Raw genomic sequence first — 12,381 nt, 5'->3', positions numbered from 1 at the left:
AAAGAACACTGTTACCAAGTGGACAAAAGCATTTTCCATTTCCACAATTTCTTTTACGTTGTATAGTCTATGAAGATTTTGCAGAGCATTGACCCCCTAACAACTCCAGTTTCACCCAGTCCTGACAACAGATCTCCCAGGCTGCCTGTCTCTCACCATGGCACACGTCTCCATGTGTCTTGTAATGGTTTCCTTGAGTCCGTTCAGCTTCTCTCCTGTCAGCATTCACCATTTTAGTTAATAAAAGTAGTTAATTTTAACTTACTTACCTCAAGCCAATCAGTAAACTATTTATTCACTTTGCAATTATCATGATGACACTGCATTATAGTACGCGACAAATGAGGTTGCATGAGAGAAAATTCCCTGCCTGGGAGAAAATTCCATCACGCCCAGTTGGGTTATATTACCCTATATGTCACACTGCACATTTGTTTGCCATTTAACCGGCACAGCTGAGCAAGCTGACTGGCACATAGGGCAGAAGCACCTTGCTTAGTGGTTGCTCCTTAGGAGAAAGCCAGAAGGGGACTCCATTTCCTGATAATAATTGCTGGAGGAGCAGCAACATCTGCTTGGGGGCTCTGTGCCTTTCAGAAACATTTGGGCCCCCTGTGGTAGACCTCTGGAAGTTCTTTAAAGCTGGATTTAGCTTTGCTTCAAATCTTTTGAGATACACTGTGCCAGTTCTCATTAAAAAAAAAAAAAAAAGAAAACAACAAAGTAAATCAGTGAGGGTACTGTATGCAAAAAACAAACAAACAAACAACAAGCATCACAAAGTAAAGTATTCCAAGAGGGAAGGACAGAGACTGGCTCCAAGGGAGAACAGTGAGACAATGCAAAGTCCATATGTTCATTTCCAAATGCCCAGGCTTTTAACAGCACTTGCTGAAGCCAAAAGAGCTAAAGTTCCAACTTCTTCCTCCTTGCTTTTCTGTGAGCCACATCCTGCTGCCACAGCCTTTGTGCATAAATGCATAAGAGTGATACAGAACACAGTCTTTCCCTTAACAAAATCAGCATAAATGAAGCACAACCTTAATAAAGACAATAAATAATTTTGCAGCACTTTTTAGGCTCATCTTAGAAGATGAATAGACATCTAAATAGTACTACGCTTGGCAGTGCCCTGCTGTGAAGGGTACTACATCCTGCTCCCCTCACATTAATGGTAAAACATATACTAACAGGAATGCATCAGCTATGCAGCTATTTTGTAAAATATCATCTGCTTTGGTTTCAGTCTCTACTGTGTGATTAATGGGCCTGTTGGAGAAAAAATTTCTGGTGCCACTAAGCCAGTGGTCAAAGCAGAGCATCACATGGTGTCCATGAATGCCTTGAGTTTGGCAGACACTAATTCAGAAAGCAATGTCCAGAAAAGCAAAATACCCAGTCTTCAGTTACACTGTGGGCAAGCGAGGTGATATCAATGTTTCTTTGCTCTTTGGATCTGTCTTCAATAGCTTTCTTACATAGCAGACTGCTTTTCATTACTACTTAAAATAGACATTACTGCCAGAGTTAGTACCTTTCATGGTATTTTTCCCTTCCAGCAAGACTACTATTAATCCTTAAATTTAAAATGTTCTGGTTTTGTCTGACATCGCAGTCACATCTATCTTTTTTTGAGAACTTGACAATAATACAGCCAAGGATAACCACTTGCTTGTGAAAGAATGGAGCTGAAAATGTACTCCTACCTTGTAGCAGGAAATCAGCTACCAGCTGGTCAGTCCTGAACACTGCTGTAAAATCTGGGCAGTTGCACTACTTTCACACTGATGCTTCAAGCCAGCTGAACTCTGCAGTCACAGAGTCACACTCTGCCCCACATACCTGAAATACTGGAGATGCAGCATAAGCTTACTTCTTGTTGAATATCATTCATCCAAGAATAAATTTCACTTTGAATTGTCCCAGTGACTCATTAACACCCCGAAGCAAAAAGGTACTCTGTACTCTGGAGCTCACCAGGGCTGCTGTATCCACGTCTTTACAGATGGACACCTACATAAGCTGAAAATTGTGTGAAAATACTAGGTCCCCTCAGACATTGTGTTTTCCCTGCTGATTTGTGTTTATTCAACAGAAAGAGCCAAGCAGACAATGTGACCTACAAGCTCTGCTTAGTGAATTCTTATCTTACTGACATTTCTTAGTTTGGTAATCCTAGCTGCTCCTCAGGGACTCTGGGCTTTCAGTATCTCATCTTGTAGGATCTGAGGTCTAAACCTCAGATAAAACCTCTAGAATGTACTTCCTCAGGAATGATACTTCCTTGGGAATGTAAAAGCTGAAGAAGGAAGCCTGGAAATAAGTGGTGATGAAATAGACAATGAAAAGAAAATACAGTGGGTGCTTGTATTGTTACTTGTAGGAAACTCTTAGCAACTTAGCCTTGTGAATGGAAGAGCATTTCTTTAAGAAGTGCAGTGTGACTCTCTTGTTTAGAGGCACTGGTTGACTTAAGTGGGAATATTCAAATTATATATATTTTTTTCTATTGTGTAATTACTCATCTCTTCATCAGAAGGAGGCAAAGGAGAGCTGACACAGCCTCTGCATCCATAGCTGGCTCCTCCCAAAGGCCTCACATGGCCGCAAAGCACACCAAAGGCTTCCCCAGCCCCTGCTATCTGGTAACAGGATGAGAGTCTGAGGTGACAGCTGGAGCAGCACAGACAACAGCCATCTCCTTTCCTGCCATGGTAAGACTTCAGAAAAAGTTTCTTGTGAATGTGTCCTGCCTTTCAGGTCTAGTAACAGTATTTTAATATTTGTAAAATTAAGTCACACCATGGCATTTCTGACTAACACATAGGTATCCTTCTCTGCTACAACATTAATCCTTCTCTCTACAACAGTATTAATCTTCTCTGCTGCAACAACATTAATAAGGCCACTGCCAAACCTTGGTGGTCAGAGTAGTTTTTGCTACTCTTCCTTAGAATAGTTTATTGGGAGTCAGAAGCTATTAAATGATAAAGGGCTGAACAGAACGAATGTGGCACCAGCAGCTAAAGATTCAGACATCAAAGAGAGAAGATTAGAAATAACTGAATGATGTTAAAAACAGCAAAGTGATTGTTTTCATAGCAGAAAAACTTTCTGACACAAAATATATCAGCATATAGAACTAATTCCTGGGGGAAACACTGGCAGCCCACTGACTGAACAGTCCAAGAGGTTTATGGAAATTCAGTGCGAGACAGAAAAAACAGTTTGTGAAAGCCATCTAAGCACTTGCCATTTGTAACTTCTGGCTGAGTGCCACGGGAGTATAACTTCTGAACAAGCTGTAATTAGAAAGCAACACAGAGCTCAGAAATTATTCTTATTTCAGCCATTTCTGAGGGCACTTTTAATTGGCATTATTCAAATGCAAATGCCCCCAGATATGTATACGACACAGTTTTAAAGTCTCTCCCAAATTATTCTAGGTTTCTCAGTGAGATTCTTTCAGAATGGGCAACTTATCTCCTGCTGCTCATTTAAAACAATAGGAGAGAGAAACTTTGGTCAATTCTGAGCTAAACCTATTTGGAACTCCTTTGCAATTAAAAAGAGAGAAGTAGCTCAAGAAAGGAATTGGTGAATCATCAACAGCAAGAGTGCTGGAAAGCCAACCTTAAGCACATTCAAAAGACTCTGAGCGTGTATAGGTATCTATAAAGAGTTCTGAAAAGAATGAACATTCACTCTCAGGGTTGGTCTGGTAGGAGAGCAGAGAGCTGCTGTTTGTACACCTCTTGCACCTGAGGGAGCTGTAACTGAATATAATTCATCAAGGATGCATGGCACTGAGTCCAGTTTCTGCACTTAATTGAAATAAAGCATTCTTCCATTAGTCACTCACGCCAAAAGGATAATAATGCTTAAAAAAAATTCCTTATTTTCCAGAGATCTCACTATTACTTAGACAGTTCCTAACTTCCAAGAATGACATTTCTGTTGGATATTTCTTTCCAACATAGGATGCAGTGACTTTGGAAAATGATTTTCTCTTATCATAAAGTATTTTTTATATATATTAGCAAAATTGTTTCACACTCAGGAATTGTGACAGTGCTGACATTTTGTCCTAGGTATTAAGTAATACATCCTCCTGGAACGTATAATTTCACATAGGTGTGCTGTGGAGGGAGCAAAGATGTGTGAGGCAAGCAAGACTTGTATTGTAACTCATACTTCATTGAAATTTAATCTACTGGTTGGTGGATATTTTCCAATTCTGTGAAAATGGACGTGTGCTAGATAGCAGTGGAGCACACAGTGCATGTTACAAAGAGCATGTGTCTTAGTGTCAGCTAAGAACATACACTTATTTGTGTTTTAGTAGAAATCTAAACCTTTAGCATATTGAAACAAACCCTTCTTGGTGGCTTCAGCAGCTGGAGATAAAGTTATTGTGCTTCTGAAGCAGGCTATGAAATTTCTGACAGAGAGGAATTGGCACTGCTTGAGCCATCAAGGAGAAATGAAGGCTGTACTTCTCCCGCTTCAGGCACTTATCAGCTCAACAGTGTTACAGGATCTGAGATGCACTTATTTTCCCTTAATTTGCTTTTCCTTTTGCCTTGGGATAAGCCCCAACTTGAACGCCATTTGTTCCAAAAACAATCTCTGAAGGAAATTGAAAACAGACCAGTCACCTGCAACAACTTTGTACTGTCTTAATATAGTATTTATAGCATAGCCAACACATCCTCCTAAAGGCTGAAGAAACAAGCCTTTACATTAGGTTTTTGCAGCATTTTTAGGTAATCTCTGAATTTATAAATAAATAAATAAATAAATAAAAAGGGATGCTTTATGTATTGATTTCACCTTCCCAATCTGCTCCCCCTCTTTTGATTTACAAATCCTGTGGCTGGCAGCCACCTCCATCCCCCAAACTCACGTCATCCCACCCAACATTGCCTTTGCCAGACTTTTCATGGGGAAAGCTCCTGCACTCCTGGGAACACAGGCTAGGTCTCCCTCCAGTTCTCCCTTTCCCCAAGACACTGCTTTGTTCTTTTCCATTAACCACTGCAAAAGTCTCTTACAGAAAGAACTGGGATTTGGTTACGATGCGTCACACAGAGCAAGGAATATGAGCCAGCACAGCTCATCGAGCTTCATCTCAGCACCTCATTATGAATAACCACAATGGGAGTCAGAATAGTGACCCTATTTGGGGCTCCAAATAAAATAAATAATCTCTGAGGTTTTAGGAAGTTAGGGCTGAAAATTAGATTTAACTAATCAGTGAGGCAATTTTTGCAGGCAAATACTGTTTTCAGAGCCAGACCTAACTACCTCCAAAATATCTGAAACTGTTATTTTGGTTAAGTGATGCTTCTAATGACAACTAGTAAATTTGAAGAATAACAAAGCAATTTAAGCAGTATAGGCACCCGCGAGATAGCTGTTTATTCTCAGTATTCTTCTCCCTGTAATGAGATTCTTACTTCAAGGTTGGCTCTTTGGTTCAGTGGCACTGAGTGCCTTAGAAATGCCTCCAACTGGCACGTTTAGCAGTGAAAATCAGCCCATGGCACTGAGCAGTTTGTACAGTAGCTGCCTGTATTCGTGCCCTCCACTCATTTAAAAGACCTCCACATTTCTATTTCATCACATTTGAAAGACAAATGAATTTCACATTAGATCAATATCCATGAGCAATTAAAATAAATACGAACCAAACACTGTTATCTCTGTATTAGAAAACTGGAGTATCATTGCTTTGGTAACGGAAGTAATGGTCCCATAATTGACACAGGATAGATAGCTGGGAAGGAAAATAATGAAGTTGCCCACGGTGAATTTGAAGCAGCAAAGACTTTTAAGTAAAGACAAAATAATTTGAAAGTTTTAGCTAAGAAATAATGGGAAAATGAACTGAATACTACCACAGAAATAGCTCGTGTAAGCTTAGATAAAAAATAGAGCAATTGAGACTTGGAGACAGCATTGGCACTGATTATAAAAGTAGAGACAGAAAATTAGAGAAAATGACAAAACGTTATGCACAGATACTGCCCTCTTTCAAGTCATTGTTTTCCATGGACTTGTTCAAGAACTAAAGTGTGAGTTGGGAAAGAGGGTGAAGAAATGAGATTGCACCACTGCAGAGCAATCTTCTTTTACTGAAGAGTAAATCGTCTCTAGATTCATGTTTCCCTGTGGTGCTAGGATGCATAACCAGTTATCTGCACCTTTCTGTTTCTTCCCAGCCTGGGGCAGAAATACAGGCAATGTGTCCAAGCCCTGCATATGTGCATCACCACTGCTTAACGCATCCATGACAAGTCTCCAGGCAGAGCATTTAGCACCATGTACAGCAATGCTAGCTGGCAACAAATGTACAGATGAGCAGAATGCTCATATTTTGTAGCCATAATCTGATGAGTTTATCACATAGGGGTAGTTCAGTGGAGTGGCTGATCTGAGTACAGGGAATGGCATTTCTCTGCAACCCTCAGTTAAAACTGCCAAAGAATCAAAAGAACCAGGTACACCACTATGTTAATCTCTGCTCTTTTTTACATGGACAAATTTCTAAGAAAGTAAGAGTACATCTCAGAAATGATGTGTATGGCATCTCTAAATCTGACACTGGGACCAGTAGGATTCATTCACACTGTCACCACCATTTTGCTTTTCGCATCCCAGTCTTTCAGCCAGCTAAATCCTTTAAACAGATCAGGAAGAGAAGTAGAATTGTATAAGCAAGCTATTGTTCTGCACTCCGCAGCCATTTTGCAAACAGTTCATACAGATATCAATGCCAAACGTGTGAGCATTGTAACTGAGGTGTCTTGGCTGTAATCCCACTTGAAAATAGGGTGGTTCAGTCACAGACCTGGTGCTTGGCTCTGCAACACCCAGCATGAGTGGAATACAAAGGTGATTTCATTCTCCCTACAAGCATTCCTTATTCAGGAGTAAATCATCATCTTCTGTAAGAGAAAACAGCCTCAGAGATTCCTTGTTCTCTGCCTGCTTCCTAACAGGCTCTCCAGCTCAGCAGGAAGCTGCTCCGGACTCTGGGTACACTTCACTAAGCAGAGCAAAGTGGCCTGGGGCTGCAGCTCCGTCCTGTACCCATCACATCGCACTCTCCCAGGGAGATCATTCTACACTTTCATTTTTGCACTCCTGCAAGCAGCAATGTGTATGTGCATGTAGGGGAAGACAGCAGAAGCTCTAACTTCAGCAGAATCAAGTAGGCATCTTCCCCAGACTGCTGTTGTGCTGAAGCTGTTAGTAAGTGCATCAAGCAAGAAAAACACCTCCAGGCTACTGCCACCTCCCCTGTGCCCCCTCTCAAAGTCTATGAACTGGAACAGCATAAAGGGCAACATTTAACATAAGGTAGTAATTTTGGCACATTGTGTTGGTGAGCAGCAACATGCTTAACTTCCTCTTAAGAAATAGCTACTTATGGCAGTAATATTTTTAATCAGCTAGTCCTACTGCCTCCCACTTTCTGCAGGTTGCCCAGTCTTTGCTTAAATTTTCATGTGATCCAAAGTTGATTTTCTATTAACTGGTGTAGATGTGCTTGCAGAGGGTAATGTATGTTCCTAACTCACAACTAAATAGTTGCCAGTGGAGCTATACTGTTTTTAATAGGTGGTCCTCTCTTAAAAGACGAATTTAAAACCATCAGCAATACTCACAGTCAAATGTATATCTAATACATGTATATAATAGAAATATCCTTTCCTACAACATTTGATGAAGATCTCAGATGAAAGTTTCTGAACCTTTCACTTCATAGTATAGGTATCACAACATCCTACAGTATCTGTTAATTTAGTATTAAAATGGATTAACGATGATTACTAATAACCATGTAATTTGCTCCTCCCTCTTCTCTCCACTCTTTTTAATATCCATTAAAACACTTCATATGAATTTTTTCCTTAGTTGTTTCTACCCCAAGGTTAAATCTTCCTACTTCCTCCCAGGAGATGAAATGGAGTTTTGAAATAAGCAGTGCTGGTTGAAGGATTGCAGCAAGGTTGGATGGACAATTAAGATAATGGCTGGACTACCCAGCTGAATAATCATTTAGATAATGATTGCTGTCTTGGAACATTTTATAAGGTATGAAATAAAAGGAAAATAAAAAGGAATTCTCTTTGAATAGATGTTTGGCATGGCTGAGTGCTGCAACAGCGTATCTGAATGATAAAGGTTGTTCTCTAAGACAAAAGCAGTATTCTTTCGTAGAAGAGGATTTAATTTGTCTTTCTTTCCCCCTCCAGATGTTTCAAATTCAAAATGTTGCTTTTTCTTGGATGCTCATTTATTTTTTGAACAAATCTGCTCCAAAAGAAAAAGTGCTTTCACCTTTGCTGTGCCAGAACACAGCAGAAGAAACAAATTACAGAGTGGATCTACTTGGGAAGTGTGTACAGGAGGAAACAACGTTTGTGCTGCAACACAAGGCATTGAATCACAGCTTAAGGCAGAAAGAATATGGGCTATAAGCTCTGTTAGACCACCTGGCTATCTGAGCACATGGACTTTCTAGGGCAGGCATCTTGAATGTTTTAATCAAATAGTCTTCCATTCTCTGAGAAGAGGGATTCCACACCCACTTACTATATATTTTTTTTTCCCTCAGAGAGCCTTTGTGTTTCATTCACTGCTGCTCTCAATTCACCGGGGTGCCATAGTCATGAATACACTGAGATCTTTAAGTATTTATTACTTTGGCAACACCTTTTGCAGCCCATCAGTTTTCTTAATTAAGTTCATAGATCTGTATTACGTAGCACAAGTTTTGATCCATATTGTTTGCTGAGTTGGTCATGATTTGCTGGCTTTTTATGAAACAGCATTTTACTAGTCAGATTCCTGGACTGTGCTTATTAATACAGTAGGCTCAAATTTATCATACTTTAAAAATCTGTTATTTTGGACAGGAGGGAAAAAAAAAATCCATCCTTTTGCTTCATTCTGCAGGAGAACTGAGCCATCCCTTTTATTTAACCTTAACAAGGTAGCAGTCTATCCCCAAATGATATTTTTCTGAAATAGTTCAGGCAGAATGTATTGAATGTGCATCCTCTGCAATATAGTTACTAACAAAAGTAAATATTTCAAATGACCTTTGCCAGGCCCTGTGTCTACCAGGAGTATTAATTAAACTTCCATTAAAAAGTCCAGAAAGGATTACATGAAAACCAGGAATAAGCTCCCTCTGACAGACCTGGTCTGTTTCAGGTGTCATTTAACTGACAGCACAAGTTATTTGTGACCTGTCATCCTTTTCATTACTCAATCAGAACACTTTCTCTTCTTGTCTTACAACTCCAGACAGGATTGCAGACATCCTGTTCTGCAGTAGCAATTTTCCTTTTCACTTAGCTTGATGCAAACCAGCAGATGCTGTGAAGGTGCTGAGACATCCTCTTTAGCTGGTTGACATTGCATTCCTTGTGGCCATGGGGAAGAGTAAAGGAAAACCTCTTATGCCAAATGATCTCTCTATTAAGCTAAGATTGATTTTTCCACAGTTTCTTAAGTCCACCATTTAATATGTGTCCTAACTTTATGATCTTGGATGAGAGAGGTAACTCCTTAAATGCCTGAAAGTATGCCATCATTTTGACTGTAAGAAATGTATTCTATTCTGCACATCATTAATTCAGTCTATAAGTTCAACATGCTATCTTCATTATTTTTCAATAGCACTGAAAAAGGAGAAGAGTAGCAACTATGTTTGGTCCTCACACCTCAGGTTAGAATACATACCCTTCTGTCACTGGAAAGCAGCATGATTCAGAAATGGTAAAGTAAAGAAAACCATACAGCCAAGTGAGTGAAATCTCTAGAAACAGTAGAATATATGCAGCACAGTACAGCCTTCCTCATGACTTCCACCAAAGGAATACCTTCCTTCCCTAGAAGGACCAGTGACAGTGACTGTAACGATGAGATCTTTTAGCTGAAGATACATCCTGAAATTCTTGTAAACAAGATTGTTTTTTTGTCATGCAATGTGTGGACCCAAATAACATTTGTCTAGAAAGTTCACATTTGCATTACAAAGTTTAAGGAAATAAGGAACAGGAAAAGTATATCTCTGTCACTGCCACAATCTTACGTGAGACTTGCCTTTGCTTGTCTTTTATCAAATGGCAGACTTCATGCACAGGACATTACTGAGCAGCTTTAAGAAGAGACAGAGATGGACGATTCTGTGTAAACTTCGTGAATACTTCTGTCTCAGTTTGCATTCCTAATAAAGTTTTAAACTCAGATAGAAGCAGATTGTAAGCTGAATAGTTCATCTAATTCATTAAACCAGTGTTTTACATTTTAATTGAAAAGGAGTGTCAAAGCATGCTAAAATTGGATGTGAAGAAAAAAAAGGGTGAAAACAAAAGCTTATAGAGACAGATACACTGCCTCAAGATAGGAAGAATTCAAATCTCCTGTGAATACTCTGGAGAGAAAACCATATTGGAGAGTTTAAATGACTAACTGAACTTAATTTCTTTTGTCACCACTCAGTAAGCAGAGAGAGATTTTTGTTTTTCTCTCCCTTTGTGTATTTATGGAATACTATTCGTGGCAATTTAGAAATACTTAGATGTTCTTCTGAGAAGTCTGAATCATTGGCCTTTTTACAATTATTCAGTTTATAAGAGAGGAAATTGAATCAGACCTCCACAGTAGTGAGTGACAAATGGAATTTTCTCCTAAGATGATTCCTTGTTGAATCTTGTTGCAATGAAATTATGATTAAACCATGGCAACAAGGAAGTATATGTGTGTAGGGACGACTATTTCACATAAACAGAATGATATCTATATTTTATTTTGATCACAACTATCATACAAATGTTCTCCTGAATGACATCTTGGATCCAATATGGAGATAATTGGGGATTGGTGCTAATGTCTTGTCAAAGTTATGTACATTCTTTTTGAAAAAGACAGCTGGTTTAAGTATTCAATGCCAAATTAAATCTTATAATGAAAGGAAAGCTGCTGATTGTGCATCCATGAATAATTGAAGGACTTGCCTTCCTCTAGATTTACATTAGCTCCCAGGATTGAAGGAGCCCGGACTTCAATTTATTTAATAGATCTAATCTTGTTTTTATTTAGTTTCCATTTTTATTGCATTTGTGTTCTCTATTCTCATTCATGATAACATCCTTTCCCTATTGTTACACACAGAACTGCGTGTATTGCAGCACCAAACCAATAATTGCTTGTTTCTAGAGCTTACATTTCCTTAAGAAACACAAATTGGTGAGTTACGAGGGGAATCCACCTAAAATATCTGTAGGAGAGCTCTTCAAATGCCAAAATGGCTTTTACAACAAGTCTCACTAGTCCGTAGGGTTTCCTTTTCTTCTAAATGAAGAAATTTCTTGTAATGAGGCCTTGTTACAAGAAAAAGTGTTACATTTCACAGTCTTTTTTTTTTAAGTCAAGAAATTGCAATTATAAGTTAAGCTTCCTTTTCTTTATGTAGACTCAGAATGTACTACAGTCTAGGAAGCTGATATTTTCCTTGTGTGTATTGAATCCAATGGCCAAAGACATATTTATTCTCAAGATATATCCTTATCAAAACCTCTGCACACGATTTTCAAAAGAGCATTTTACCTTATCAGTAGAGCAACAGAGTCATTTTAGTATTCGAGATAAAAGAAAGCCTGAAGATCATTTTATTTATGCACACAAACTTACACACACATACTCAGACATATAAAATGTACTAATATTATCTTTTATATCTGTTTAGTCTCAGAAAAAGATTGTTAACAGGTACTCTTCATTGTATGCATAGACCAACTACATATACCAACAGTGGAAGGAATTTCACCTTCTTCTAAACACACAGTACTAAAGGAATGACTCTTTATCCAGGGCATTCTTCTGCATTAACTCAGAGTCAAAAGTGTCAAGAGGAAGAATATTAGATTCATTACACTCCTTAAGAATATGCAAAGTGCTATTTACTTCAGCTGTTAACCACTGCTAAATGCAGACTACATCAATGTGGCACATAAAATATGTCCTTGCAGCTCTTAAAGAATATGCTATATACTTTATTTAAAGAATAATAGCATTAGACCTTTTGTAGCCATTCAGAATGAAGGATTAGTTACCTGGGACTTGAAAGTACCTGAATACGCCTAAATGGCTTTCTCACACTTTTTGAGCAGTAATCTAAGAACAGTTTTCCACATCAATTTCAAAGCGTTATTTTTATAAGTAGCCATCTCTCCCACAGAAAAAAAGTATAAATGGATTAAGAACAAAACATAGTTTTATTTCTCTACTTCATCCTGCTTCTTATCTTGTAAATTATCAGTTCCAAAAATGGAAAGAAATAGATAGGTAATTCCTAGCTAT

Source organism: Phasianus colchicus, chromosome 5 (assembly GCF_987193195.1).
Source record: "Phasianus colchicus chromosome 5, bPhaCol1.hap1.1, whole genome shotgun sequence".
NCBI classification, from domain to species: domain Eukaryota; kingdom Metazoa; phylum Chordata; class Aves; order Galliformes; family Phasianidae; genus Phasianus; species Phasianus colchicus.
The sequence above is the reverse complement of the archived record's forward strand: the minus strand, read 5'-3'. Positions refer to the sequence as shown.